We start from the raw sequence: 15,706 nt of genomic DNA, 5'->3' as shown, positions 1-15,706 counted from the left end.
GTTTTCGTCCTTTCACCATTGGTTTTGTGTGGATTTTCCTTCGTTTCACTTAGCATAGCCTTCACTTCTCTTATGCGTTTGCCGTACTCAAGCATATTTGTCAAGCCTGTGAGCATCTTTATTACCAGTGTTTTGAATTCTACATCTGTTAGGTTGTCTATCTCCTCATCTGTTAGGTTGGCTATGTCCTTGTCGCTTAGTTCTCCCACTGGAACCTTGATCCATTTTCCCTTTTGGGCCATACTTCTCTGTCTCCACATTCTGACAGGCTCCTGTGTTTGCTCGCCTCTGCATCTCAGCTGGAGCTGTTGCTCCTCTTATGCTGTAAGGGGCGGAGCCTTAGGGGGCCTTCAGTCCAGGTCAACCTGTTTCACCACGTTGTGGCGCTGTATGTGGCTGAGGGGTCTGAGAGGGAACAATGCTGCCACCCCAGCACTTGCCCCTTTTCCAGGCACCTCTCCCATTTCTGCACCTCACTGGTGCCCCTCTCGCTATGGCCCTGGCTGTCATTCCCAGGGTGGGTGGGTCTGCGGATGTTCTAGGACTGTGGGGGCCCTTTAAACAAGTGGACACTGCTGAGAAACTGACAGTTTCTGCCTCCACCCCAACCCCCACTGGTCTGCACAGTCAGAAGCAATGAGGCTTGATTTCCCCTGGTGCTGGGACCATGAGCTTCGAGATCCAGTGAGGAGCTGGGAACACTCCCCAGGTGTGCCTCCTGACTTTTTAAAAGGTGTGACTGCACTTTCTGCTGACCTGCCGATGCCACCGCTGCTGTTGCCACCACACTGCATCCTCTCTGTCCTGGCTCCACCCCTTCTACCTGTCTGGATAAGTATTTCTTCTCTATATCTTTGTTTGTTGGACTTCCATGGAGTTTGATTTTTTGGAACTTCTGGTTGTTTCTAGTTTTGAGGTAATTGTATTCCTTCTTAGTTGTGGAGGGAGACGCAGCGCATCTGTCTATGCCTCCATCTTGGCCGGAAGTCCCTGTACCACAGTTTCTTGACCCACTCATCTACAAATGGGCACTTAGCCTGTTTCCAACACTTGGCTATTATAAATAGCATTGCTATGAACATAGGGATGCCTAGGGTTTTTTTGAATTGCTGTTTCAAGATTCTTTGGGTATAATCCTAGAATAGAATTGGTGGATCAAAAGGCAGTTCCATTTTTAGCTTTTGAGGAAAACCCATGCTGTTTTCCACAGTGGCCACACAGGTCTCCATTCCTACCAGAAGTGCACTTGGGTTCCCTTTTCTCTGCATCATTGCCAGCACTTGTTGTTTGTTGATTTGTTGATGGCCATTCTGACTGGTGTAAAGTGGTATCTCATTGTGGTTTTCATTTCATCTCTCTTATGAGTGGTGATGTTGAAGATCCTTTCGTATGCCTATGGAACCTCTGTATGTCCTCCTTGGAAAAGTGTTGGTTCAGGTCCTTTGCCCATTTTTTTAATTGGGTTGTCTGCCTTCTTGGTGTTGAGACATGTAAGTTCTTTATATATTTTGGAGATCAATCCCTTGTCTGAGGTATCATTGGCAAATATGTTTTCCCATATGATTGGTTCCCTTGTCATCTTGCTAATGTTTTCTTTTGCTGAGCAAAAACATTTTAGTTTGATGTAATCCCATTTGTTTATTCTTTCCTTTATTTCCCTTGACTTAGGTGATATCAGCAAAAATATTGTACATGTGATATCTGAAATTGTCCTGCCTATGTTTTCTCGAGGTCTTTTATGGTGTCACGGCTTACATTTAAGCCTTTTATCCATCTTAAATTATTATGGTGTATGGTGTAAGTTGGTGGTCATTTCATTTTTTGCATATCTCTCTCCAGTTCTCTCAGCACCATTTGTTGAACAGGCTCTTTTCATTTCATGTTCCTTTCCCTTTTGTCAAATATTACTTCACCATATAGACCTGGGTTTATTTCTGGGCTCTCTCTTCTGTTCCATTGATCTATATGTCTGGTCTTATGCCAGTACCAGACTGTTTTGATTACAGTGGCTTTGTAGTATAGTTTGAAATCAGGTATTGTGATTCCTCTCACTGTGTTCTTCTGTCTCAAGATTGCTATGGCTATTTGGGTTTCTTGCTTGTTTATTTCCATTTAAATTTTTGAAGTATTTGTTCTAGGTCTGTGAAATATGTCACTGATATTTTAATAGGGATTGTGTTGAATCTATAAATTGCTATGGGTAGTATGGACATTTTAATGATGTTGATTCTTCCCATCCATTAACATGGTATATGCTTCCATTTATTTGTATCTTCCTTAATTTCTTTCTTCAGTGTCATATAGTTTTCCAAGTACAGGTCTGTTACCTCCTTGGTTAAGTTTATTCCTAGGTACTTAATTTTTCTTGTTGCTATAGTAAGTGGGATTTTTTTCTAGTTTCTATCTCTGAGATTTTATTGTTCGTGTACAGAAATGCCTCTGATCTATGAATATTGACTTTGTACTCTATTTTGCAGAACTCACTTATGTCAAGAAGTTTTTCTGTGGAGTCTATAGGGTTTTCTATGTACACTATCATGTCATCTACAAATAATGGCAGTTTTACTTCCTCTTTTCCAATTTGGATGCCTTTTATTTCTCTTTCTTGTCTAATTGCTGCGGTTAGAACTTCCAAGACTATGTTGAATAGGAGTGGAGAGAGTGGACATTCTTTTATTGTTCCTGATCTTAGGGGGAATGCTCAGTTTTTGCCCATTGAGTATGATGTTGACTTCAGGTTTTTTGTATATGGCCTTTATTATGTTGAGGTATGCTCCCTCTATTCCCATTTTGCTGAGTGTTTTCACCATAAATATGTGCTGTACTTTATCAGATGCTTTTTCGGCATCTCTGGATATGATCATGTGACTTTTGTCTTTCATTTTGTTTATGTGGTGTATTACACTTATTGATTTGTGAATATTAAACCATCCTGGAATCCCTGGGATAAGTCCCACTTGATCGTGATATAGGACTTTGTAATGTGTTCAGGATTTTAGCATCTATGTTCATTAGCAATATTGGCCTGTAGTTTTCTTTCTTGTTGTCCCTTTACCTGGTTTCGGAATTAGGGCAATACTGGCTTCATAGAAAGAGTTTGGGAATCTTCCTTCTTCCTGGATTTTTTGGAATGTTTAAGGATAGGCATTAGTTCTTCCGTAAATGTTTTGTAAAATTTGCCTGTAAAGCCATCCGGTCCAGGGCTTTTGTGTGCCAGGGGTTTTTTGATTACTGCTTCAATTTCATTAGTTGTTATTGGTCTATTCAGGCTTTCTGCTTCTTTCTGATTCAGCTTTGGAAGATTGTATGTTTCCAGAAATTGATCCATTTCATCAAGGTTGTCAAATTTCTTGCCATACAGTTGTTTCTAGTAATTTCTTACAATGCTTTGCAGTTCTATGGTTGTGATTTCTCCTCTTTCATTTCTGGTTTTGTTTATTTGGGTCCTCTTTTTTTCTGGATGAGCCTGGCTAAACGCTTGTCAATTTTATTTTTTCAAAGAACCAACTCCTGGTTTTATTGGTCTTTTGAATTGTTTGTTTGCGCTCTATGTCGTTTAATTCTGCTCTGATCTTGATTTCCTTCCTTCTACTCACTCTGAGCTTTGTTTGTTGTTTTATTCTAGTTCTTGTAGCTGTAGGGTTAGGTTTTTTATTTGAGATTTTTCTATCCTTTTTAGGTAGGTCTGTATTGCTATGAACTTTCCTCTCAGGACTGCTTTTGCTGTGTCCCATAGGTTCTGGGCTGTTGGTATTCATTATCATTTGTTTCCAGAAACTTTTTGACTCATTCCTTAAAGGCATTGTTAACCCATTTATTATTCAATAGCATGTTATTCATTCTCTATGAGTTTGAATGTGTTTGAGTTTTCTCCTTGATGTTGATTTCCATTTTCAAGTCATTGTGATCTGAGAAGATGCTTAATATAATTTCACTTTTCTTGAATTTGTTGAGGCTTTTTTTGTGTCCTGCCATGTGGTCTATCTTAAAAAATGTTCTATGTGCACTTGAACAGAATGTATATTTTGCTTCTTGGGGGAGAAAAGTTCTATATCTACCAATTAAGTCCATTTGATCTAGAGTGTTGTTCATTGCCTCAATATCCTTTGTGTCTTTGCTTTGAAGATCTGTCCATTGTTGACAATGGTATGTTAAAGTCCCCTAATATAAGTGTGTTGCTGTTGATATCCTTCTTGTAGCCTTTCAATATTTTCCTTATATATTTGGATGCACCTATGTTGCGTGCATATACGTTTACAAGAGTTGTATCTTCTTGATGGATTGTTCCCTTAAGCATTATAAAATGTCCTTGTTTGTCTCTTTTTATAGCTTTTGCTGTGAAATCTGTTTTGGCTGTTGTAAGTATTGCTACATCACCTTTTTTTCATATACATTTGCTTGGAATAGTTTTTTCCATCCCTTCCCTTTAAGTCTGTATAGATTTTTTGTTTTGAGGTGGGTCTCTTGTAGACAGCATATACATGGATTATGTTTTCGTATCCATTCCACTACCCTATGGTCTTTTGATTGGAGCTTTTAATCCATTTATATTTAAGGTTATTACTGACAGATATTTATTCATTTCCCTTTGTAGCTGTGTTCCTCTCCCTTTCTCTTCTTCTTCTTTTTCCTAAAGCATTCTTTTTAGCTTCTCTTGCAGTGTTGGTTTGGTGATGATATATCCTTTTAGCCTTCCTTTGTCTTGGAAACTCCCTTTTCACCTTCCATTCTGAAAAAACAGTCTTGCTGGGTAGAGTAGTCTTGGTTGTAGGCCTTTGTTTATCATCGCTCAAATATTTTTTGCCATTCCTTTCTGGCTTGTAGTGTTTCTGTTGAGAAATCAGCTGATAGGCTTATCGGAGCTCCCTTGTACGTCATTTGCTGTTTTTCTCTTACCGCCTTTAGGATTCTCTCTTTGTCTTTCAATGTTTCCATTTTAATTATGATGTGCCTTAAAATGGGCCTCCTTGGCTTCATCTTCACTGGGACCCTCTGTGATTCCTGTACTTGTGAGACTTTTTCTCTCCTCATGTTCGGGAAGTTTTCTGTCATTACTTTTTCAATCAGGCTTTCTATCCCTTGCTCCTCTTCTTCTCCTTCTGGTATCCCTATGCTATGGATATTGTTATGTTTCATGTTGCTCTGCAGCTCTCTTAAACCCTCTTCATTCTTTTTCTGTCTTTTTTTATTTTGTTACACTATCTGGGAATTTTTTTCTACATTGTCCTCTAACTCACTGATCCCATGCTCTGCTTCATTTAGCCTGCTTTTGATTCCTTCTACTGTGTTCTTCAATTCAGAAATTATATTCTGCATTTCTTTCTGGCTCTTATGGATAGTTTCTATGTCCTTCTTCATGCTGGTGTAGTTCTCAGTAAGTTACTTGAAGCTTCCCAAGAGTTCTTTGTAGTTCTCCTGGAATTATTTACAGCTTTTGTGGAGTTCTTTGTAGCTCCCCAGGAGTTCTTTGTAAGTTTTCTCTGAGTTTGTTGAGTTCATTGAGGTTCCTTATTATCATTGTTTTGAATTCCATGTCTAATGATTTGCTTGTCTCTATTTCATCTATCCCTCCTTCTGCGAATTCCTCCTTTCCTTTGGATGGGCTGTTGTTTCTCCATTGGCCCATTTTAAGTGGCTCTTCTGTTTGTTTCTGCTTCTTAGATTGACCTGCTTTTATTTCCTGCCTTTGTGGTGTGACCTTCTCGTATACAGTTGTTGAGCTGCTGCTTCCAGCTGACACCACTTGCAGGGGAATAGTCTGCTTAAGAGATTTCTCCCATAGCACTGGGGATGATTCTGCACTGGGATATCGTCCGCTGCTCCCCCAGCTCTTTCTCCAGAGCCTGCGCACAAAACTTTTTCGAAGCACCTCTAGTTCACTTCACCCTCATTTGGCCACAGCCAGGGGCGAGTGTGCTCCGTCGCACAGGCTGGGGCAGGCGGGCATGCCATGGGTGGGCCGGTTGCTTGCCAGGGAAGGCAGACCTAGGTGCTCCCAAGTGTCACCCGGGTCTGGATGAGAGTTAGGGTGGGAAGTGGGCGAGTGCTCTTCTGTGCGTGCATTTCTCAAGAATCTTGCCTCGCTCCTAGCCTTTCCTCCCCGTCTGCAAAAAGCAATCAAAAGGGAAACAAAAGCACACACACTCACCCCCACAAAAAGTAATAATAATACACTGTTCCTTGCCTCTCAGAGCCAGACACCACCTGGCCCATACTGGGTCTGCCAGTGGGCAGAGCCTTGCTGTCCAGCCCTGACTCCTCTCAAGGAAAACCTAGAGGCACTAAAAAATCTTTGCGAACTGCCAGCCACAGCACGAAGAATGAAGCCAGCCAGAACTTGTCTCACCCCTTTCTCCTCCATGATCCTCACCAGACAGGTCTCTCCGAGATGGTCTCCTCTGCTGCAAGCAGTGCCAAGGTTCAACTCCTGCCAGTATCGAGATGTTAACTGAGATGCTCTGTCCACAATTAGCCTAAACTACAAACAGGTCTTGGGAGCAAGCAAACACAGCTTCCCCTCACTCCTCCACCATCATTTTTTCTCTAGATTCATGCTTTTAAAAAATATCTATATATTTTCTGCCATTTATTTTCAAAGATACAGCCTTTGGACAGACAGAGGATTAAATGTTTGTTTTCTGGGGCAAGACTTTGGATGAAACTCCAGCTTCACTGCTGTCTATGTGATCTTGAAAAGTACAGTACTCCTCTAGTTTTCTCCATCTGTACTAAATATATAAGGACATAACATATAGCCTTGGGGGTGTGTGTGTGTGTGTGTGTGTGTGTGTGTGTGTGTGTGTGTGTGTGTGTGTGTGTGTGTGTGTGTGTGTGTGTGTGTTTGGTGAGGATTCAGTAAAGCTATGCAGAGGTGCTAGTTCTAAGCACATAGCAAGGAATATTAACCATTACTATTTTGTCATTATAACTGCTGTGCTACTGCTAATACTTTTTTCAAATTTTCAGAAGATTGGATATTTTTCCTATCATCTAAACTAATATTGAGGTATACTTGGAGCGGCCAGCTTTCTAGGAGCGCGGCGCAGCAGGCCGGAGCTTAGTTCCCTGGACCCTTTGGGCGCGCACCGGTGCTCGAGCCAAAAAAACACCTGCAGGGCTTTCCTGGAGCTTGGCGCGGCCTGCTTTCCTGGAGCGCGGCGTGGCAGACCTGAGGTGGGCTCTTGGCTGCCTTGCATTGCGCCCTGCCGGCCACCTTGCGCACACCACTGCTGCAAGGAATAGGAATCTCTGACCCATCAGATTAGACCAGCTGTGGACGCAGAAAAAGAAGACGACACAAGAAGGCTGAACTGAGTAAAAACATTCCTTTTTTTTTTTTCTTTTTCCCTTTTTCCTTTTTCTTTTCTTCCTGAAAGAGGAGGGGAGGAGGGAGGAGGGGAAGGAAAGAGGAAAAAACAAACTATATCTCTAATCTGTTCTATATAATCTTTCCTTCTTACCCCTGTTTTTCAATTGTTGTCTATTTGTTTGTGGGCCTAGTTTAGCCTCCCTTTCACTCTAAATAAATAGACTATTACTACTATATAAATCCAATACTATATAATTCCACTTTCCTACTATATTCTGCACTCTTCCCCCTTTTTTTTTTCTATAGTTTTTAACATACAATGTAAATATTACCTTCTGTCTTGCACAGTCTCAACTATTATTAACCTATTATCCCCTCTCTCAAAAACCATATTTTTCCTTCACTAAAACAACTCTTATCTATTCTTCCTATAGTGCAAAAGCTCTAATCTCTCTACATCTATATTAATACTGGCTCGTTGGCTGATGATAGCAGGATAGAGGGTGGGGGATATTTTTGAGGGTGCGGGTCTCCTGCCGGGGCTGTGTGTTTATGTTTTTAACAGTATCTCCACAAAAGAATTCAAGATAAAGTGGATAGAGGGACTCTCAATCAAAAAGCCAGAAGGAATATCCTAACAAAAAATAAAATCTGAACTATAACCAGACAGCATAAACAAACGAAATAAAAGGTACCTCAAGAACATCAGGCTCAGGAGATCAAAGAGACTGCACCACTGAAACCCCCAGATCTACCATAAAAAATCTCATACCACAAAGGTGGGAAGGCAAAGCAGACAAATCCAAATAACAAAAACAAACAAGAAGAATCCAACATGGTAAGACGCAGAAACAACCTGTCAATGAAAAGAAAAGAGGAATCCCCAGAAAGAGAGGTAGATGGACTAGACATAGCCCAAATGTCAGACATGGAATTCAAAACTATGGTGGTGAAGAAGCTCAATATGCTCGAAAACCTCAAAAACAACTATGACAACCTCCAAGGAAGTTACCAACAGCTCCAAGAAAATTACAGGGAACTTGCAGAGAACTACACCAGCATAAAAAAAGACATAGAAACGATCAACAAGAACCAGGAAGAAATGAAGAATGCAATCTCTGAACTGAAAAACACAGTACAATCAGTCAAAAGCAGACTAAACGAAGCAGAGGACCGGATTAGTGAGTTAAAGGATAATGTAGGTAATAATTCTCAAATGATACAGCAAAATGAAAAACGATTGAAAAAATATGAACAAGATGTAAGGGAATTACAGGATAGCATTAGAATAAATAATTTAAGGATCATCGGAATACGAGAGGAAGAAGAAAAGGAGCATGGAATTGAAAATCTGATAGGAGAAATAGTGACAGAAAATTTTCCGAACCTGATGAAAGAAAAAGCTGTGCAAGTCCAAGAAGCACTGAGAGTTCCAATAAAGAGGAACCCCCAAAAACCCACTCCAAGGCACATCATAGTTCAAATGGCCACATTTCAAGACAAAGAATCCTAAAAGCAGCAAGAGAAAAACAGCAAATAACTTAACAAGGGAGCTCCAATAAGGCTATCAACCGATTTCTCAACAGAAACATTACAAGCCAGAAGGGAATGGTCAAAAATATTTCAAGCAATGAAAAACAAAGGCCTACAACCAAGAATACTCTACCCAGCAAGGCTCTCATTCAAAATAGAAGGTGAAATAAGGATTTTCTCAGACAAAGGAAGACTAAAAGTATACATCTCCACAAAACCAGCATTGCAAGTGATGTTAAAGGGAATATTCTAAGAAAAAGGAAGAGAAAAAACAAAAAAATAGTAGAGGAACAGAGATACAAAAGGGAAATGAATAAATACATGTCAATAATAACGTTAAATGTAAATGGATTAAATGCTCCCATTAAAAGACATAGGGTAACGGAATGGATAAGAAAACAGGACCCACATATTTGCTGTCTACAAGAAACACACCTCAAAACAAAAGATTTATACAGACTGAAAGTAAAGGGATATAAAAAAATATTCCTAGCAAATGGACCTGAAAAAAAGCTGGGGTAGCAGTCCTCATATCAGACAAAACGGATTTCAAAGCAAGGGCAATAAAAAGAGACAAAGAAGGACATTTCATAATACTTAAAGGAACAATTCATCAAGAAGATATAACACTGATAAACATATATGCACCCAACATAGGAGCACCCAAATACATAAAGTAAATACTAGAAGACCACAAGAAGGATATCAACAACAACACAATCATAGTAGGGGACTTCAACACTCCATTATCAACAATAGACAGATCATCCAAGCAAAGAATCACCAAGGATATACAGGCATTGAACAACACACTAAACCACATGGACTTAACTGATATATATAAAACTTTTCACCCCAAAGAAGCAAAATATACATTCTTTTCAAAGGCACAAGGGACATTTTCAAAGATAGACCACATAATAGGACACAAAACAAGCCTCAACAAATTCAAGAAAATTGAAATCATATCAAGCATCTTTTCAGACCACAATGCCTTGAAACTAAAAATCAACCTCAGAGAAAAAAATCAAAGACAAACAAACTCATGGAGAATGAATAACATGCTCTTAAATAACAAATGGGTAACAATGACATCAAAGAGGAAATCAAGAAATTTCTAGAAACTAATGGCAATGAACACACAACAGCCCAAAACCTGTGGGACACAGCAAAAGCAGTCCTAAGAGGGAAGTTCATAGCAATACAGGCATATCTGAAAAGGGTAGAAGAATCTCAAATAAAAAACTTAACCATAAAGCTACAAGAACTAGAACAGCAACAACAAACAAAGCCTAGGGCAAAAACAAGAAAGGAAATCATCAAGATCAAAGCAGAATTAAACGACATAGAAACCAAACAAACAATCCAAAAAAATCAACAAAACTAGGAGCTGGTTCTTCGAAAAAATAAACAAAATTGACAAGCCTCTAGCCAGGCTCATTAAGAAAAAAAGAGAGAAGACCCAAACAAACAAAATCAGAAATAAAAGAGGAGAAATCACAACTGATACCACAGAAATACAAACAATTATAAGAAATTACTACAAACAACTATATGGCAAGAAATTTGACAACCTAGTAGAAATGGACAGATTTCTAGAAACATATAACCTTCCCAAACTGAATCAAGAAGAAGTAGAAAGTCTCAACAGACCAATAACAAAGAAGGAAATTGAAACAGTAATCCAAAATCTCCCTGCACACAAAAGCCCTGGCCCGGATGGCTTCACAGGCGAATTTTACAAAACATTTAGGGAAGAACTAACTCCTACCCTCCTCAAACTATTCCAGAAAATCCCAGAAGAGGGAAAAATCCCAAACTCTTTCTATGAAGCCAGTATTACCCTCATCCCAAAACCAGGTCAAGACACAGCAAAGAAAGAAAACTACAGGCCAATATCACTGATGAACATAGACGCTAAAATCCTCAATAAAATTTTGTCAAACACGATCCAACAATACATCAAAAAGATCATACACCATGATCAAGTGGGATTCATCCCAGGGATGCAAGGATGGTTTAATATTCGCAAATCAATAAATATAATACATCACCTAAACAAAATGAAAGACAAAAATCACATGATCATATCTATAGATGCAGAAAAAGCATTTGATAAAGTACAACACCCATTTATGTTGAAAACACTCAGCAAAATGGGAATAGAGGGAGCATACCTTAACATCATTAAGGCTATATATGAGAAGCCTGAAGCCAACATCATACTCAATGGACAAAAACGGAAAGCATTCCCCCTGAAATCAGGAACTAGACAAGGCTGTCCACTCTCCCCGCTTCTATTCAACATAGTGTTGGAAGTCCTAGCCACAGCAATCAGACAAGACAAAGAAATAAAAGGCATCCAAATTGGGAAAGAAGAAGTAAAATTATCTGCAGACGACATGATAGTATACCTAGAAAACCCTATAAAATCCACTAAAAGACTACTCGATATAATAAGTGAATTTGGCAAAATAGCAGGGTACAAAATAAATATACAGAAATCTAAGGCATTTCTGTACACCAACAATAAAATCTCAGAGACAGAAGCAAAAAAGAAAATACCATTTACTATAGCAACAAGAAAAATAAAGTACCTAGGAATAAACTTAACCAAAGAGATAAAAGACCTGTACATTGAAAATTAGGCAACATTGAAGAAAGAAATTAAGGAAGATACAAATAAATGGAGGCAAATACCATGTTCTTGGATGGGAAGAATCAACATCATCAAAATGGCCATACTACCCAAAGCATTTTACAGATTCAATGCAATCCCTATTCAAATATCAATGACATATTTCACTGACCTAGAACAAATCCTCCAAAAATTCATATGGAACCAAAAAAGACCCCGAATAGCAAAAGCAATCTTGAAACAGAAGAACACAGCAGGGGGAATCATGATACCAGACATCAAACAATACTACAAAGCCACTGTGATCAAAACAGTCTGGTACTGGCATAAGAACAGACATACAGATCAGTGGAACAGAATCGAAAGCCCAGAAATAAAGCCGGGCCTCTATGGTCAACTAATCTTTGATAAAGGAGGAAGGAACATAAAATGGAGTGAGAGGAGCCTCTTTAACAAATGGTGCTGGGAGAACTGGACAGGGACGTGCAAAAAAATGAAACTAGACCACCAACTTACACCACACACGAGAATAAACTCAAGATGGGTTAAAGACTTAAATGTAAGCCGTGATACCATAAAAGTCCTAGAGGAAAACATAGGCAAGAAAATTTCAGATATCACACGTAACAATATCTTCACGGATACATCTCCTAAGGCAAGAGAAATAAAGGAAAAAATAAACAAATGGCACTACATCAAACTAAAAAGTTTCTGCTCATCAAAAGAAAACATCAGCAAGATGAAAAGGAAACCAACCATATGGGAAAACATATTTGCCAATGATATCACAGACAGGGGACTGATCTCCAAAATATATAAAGAGCTTATACAACTCAACATCAAGAAAACAAACAACCCAATTAAAAAATGGGCAAAGGACCTGAACAAACACTTCTCTGAAGAGGACATACAGAAGGTCCATAGGCACATGAAAAAATGCTCAACATCATTGGCCATCAGAGAGATGCAAGTAAAAACCACAATGAGATACCAACTTACGCCTGTCAGAATGGCCATCATCAACAAATCAACAAACAACAAGTGCTGGCGAGGATGTGGAGAAACGGGAACCCTACTGCACTGTTGGTGGGAATGCAGACTGGTACAGCCACTATGGAAAACAGTATGGAATTACCTCAAAAAACTAAAAATGGAACTGCCTTTTGAACCAGTGATTCCACTGCTAGGATTATACCCGAAAAATTCCAAAACCCTAATTCAAAAGAATTTATGCACCCCTATGTTCATAGCAGCCCTGTTTACAATAGCTAAGTGCTGGAAATAGCCTAAGTACCCATCTGTAGATGAGTGGATCAGAAAACTGTGGTACAACTACACAATGGAATACTATGTAGCAGAAAGAAAGAAGGAACTCCTGCCATTTGCGACAACATGGATGGAACTAGAGAGAATTATGCTTAGTGAAATAAGCCAGGCAAAGAAAGCAAAATACCATATGATATCACCCAATACAGGAAACTAAAGAGCAACACAAACAAACGAACTAAATAGGCAAAGACTAGAATAGTTGTCAGTAGGGGGGAGGGGGGAGGGAGAGAAGGGGGATAAGTAAGGGAAGGGACTAGTCAAGGAACGTATATGAATGACTCATGGACATGGACAACGGGGAGGGATATAATTGTGGGAGAAGGGATGGGCTGGGAGGGGGGAGCAATGAGGGAAAAATGGGACAACTGTAATTGAATAACCAAAAAAAAAAAAAATTAAAAACAAAAAAAAAGGAGGAATACAACTACCTCAGAACTAGAAACAACCAGAAGTTCCAAAAAATCAAACTACAGGAAAGTCCAGCAAACAAAGATATAAAGAAGAATTAAACACTCACCCAGACACGCAGGAGAAGCAGAGCCCGGGTGGAGAGGACTCGCTGTGGTGGTAGCAATGGTGGCAGCAGAGGCGGGTCGGCGGAAAGGGCACACTCACGTTTTAAAATGCAAGGAGGGACACCTGCGGAGCGTTCCCAGCTCCTCACCAGACCTCACAGATCAAGGTCCCAGCATCATGGAAAATCAAGCCTCATTGTTTCTGACTGTGTAGAGCAGCGGGATTGGGGTGGAGGCAGAAACTGCCAGTCTCTCAGCAGAGTCTGCTTGTTTCAAGGGCCCGCGCGGTCCTAGAATGTCCTCAGATGCACCCGCTCTGGGAATGATGGCCAGGGCAGCAGCTAGAGGGGCGCCAGTCTGGTGCGGGTGTGGGAGAGGTGCCTGGAAAAGGGGCAAGTGCTGGGCTGGCAGCATTGTTCCCCCTCGGACCCCTCCCCCACATACAGCGCCACAACGTGGTGAAACAGGTTGACCTGGACTGAAGAACCCCTAAGGCTCCGCCCATTACAACATAACAGGAGCAACAGCTCTAGCCGGGATGTAGAGGCAAACAAACACAGGAGCCTGTCAGAATGAGGAGACAGAGAAGTATGGCCCAAAAAAGGAAACGGATCAAGGTTCCAGTGGGAGAACTAAGCGACGAGGACATAGCCAACCTAACAGATGAGGAGATAGACAACCTAACAGATGTAGAGTTCAAAACACTGGTGATAAAGATGCTCACAGGCTTGACAGATATGCTTGGGTACAACAAACACATAACAAGTGAAGGCTATGCTCAGTGAAACGAAGGAAAATCCACACAGAACCAATGGTGAAGGAAAGGAAACCCGGGTTCTAATCAATGATTTGGAATATAAGGCAGAAAAAAGCAGTCAACCGGTGCAGAATGAGGAAGCAAGAATTGAAAAAAATGAGGAAAACTCATTTTGCGAAGGAGATGCACATCTGGGTCCGGGAAGCACAGAGGGTCCTGGGCGAGCTGGACCCCGACGGGACCCCACCAGGACGCATCATGATTGAGATGCCAAAGGTGGAAGATAAAGACAGAGTCCTGGGGGTAGCAAGAGAGAGACAGAGAGTTGCCTACAGGGGACTGCCTGTAAGACTATCAGCTGATTTCTCACAGGACACTTTGCAGGCAGGAAGGGACTGGCAAACGGTAATCGATGTGATGACAGGCAACCTGCAACCAGGATTACTCTATCGAGTAAAGCTATCATTTGAAATGCAAGGGAAGATGAAGTGCTTCCCAGACAAGGTGAAGCTAAAGGAGCTCGTCATCACCAAGCCATTATTATATGAAATCTCAAAGGGATTTCTTAAGGAAAAGAAGATCAAAACTATGAACACTAAAATGACAACAAACTCACAACTATCAACAACTGAATCTAAAAAATAAAAACAAAATCCAAATGAGCAAACCAGAATAGGAACAGAATCATAGGTATGGGGATCATTTGGAGGGATATCAGCTGGGAGCGGCTAGCTGGAGAAATGGGGAAATGATTCAGGGACTAAGAAGCATAATCAAAATCGGTCAGTACAAAATAAGACAGGGGGGATGTTGAGAATAATATAGGAAAGGGTGAAGCCAAAGAACTTCTATGCACGACCCGTGGACATGAACTAAGAGGGCTGGGACGGCTGGGGGAAGCGGGGGACTGGGCAGAGGGGAGCAAAGGGGGAAAAATTGGAACTATTGTAACAACAAAATCAATAAAATGTACTTTAAAATAATAATTAGTAAATAAATTCACACACACCAGAACTATTGGGAAACAGATACTTCTCCAAGGAGGACATACAGAGGGACCATAGGCATATGAAAGGATGTGCAGCATCGCTAGCCATCAGATAAATGCAAATTAAAATCACAATGAGAAAGTGCCTCACACATGTCAGAATGGCCACCATTAATAAATCAACAAACAAGTGCTGGCGAGAATGTGGACAAAAGGGAACCCTAGTGCACGGTTGGCAGGAATGCAGACTGGTGCAACCACTGTCAAAAATAGCGTGGAATTTCCTCGAAAAACAAAAAATGGAACTGCCTTTTGACCCAGACATTCCACTACTGGGATTATACCCAAAGAATCCTGAAACACCAATTCAAAAGAACTTATGCACCCCTATGTCCAGAGCAGCATTATTGACAATAGCCAAATGCTGGAAACAGCCTGAGGGGCCATCAGTAAATGAGTGGATCAAAAAACTGTGGTACATTTACACAGTGGAACACTATGCAGCAGAAAGAAAGAACTCCTAACTTTTGCAACAGCATGTATGTGACTGGAGAGTATACGCTACGTGAAATAAGCGATTCAATGAAAGACAAATACCATCTCACCCATCAGAGGAACCTAATTAGCAAAAACAAAC

The 15,706-nt window shown here is 40.4% G+C and overlaps 1 long non-coding RNA gene across 1 annotated transcript in view; it reads right to left on the bottom strand.

The window, feature by feature from the left end:
- LOC150012226 (uncharacterized) overlaps window positions 1-15,706 on the bottom strand; it is a 138,471-nt gene that overhangs the window by 114,697 nt on the left and 8,068 nt on the right. The window lies entirely within an intron of this gene.

Source organism: Furipterus horrens, unplaced genomic scaffold (assembly GCF_987537825.1).
Source record: "Furipterus horrens unplaced genomic scaffold, mFurHor1.1.pri manual_scaffold_4, whole genome shotgun sequence".
In the NCBI taxonomy this organism is placed as follows: Eukaryota; Metazoa; Chordata; class Mammalia; order Chiroptera; family Furipteridae; genus Furipterus; species Furipterus horrens.
This window is presented reverse-complemented; position numbering and strand designations above follow the sequence as displayed.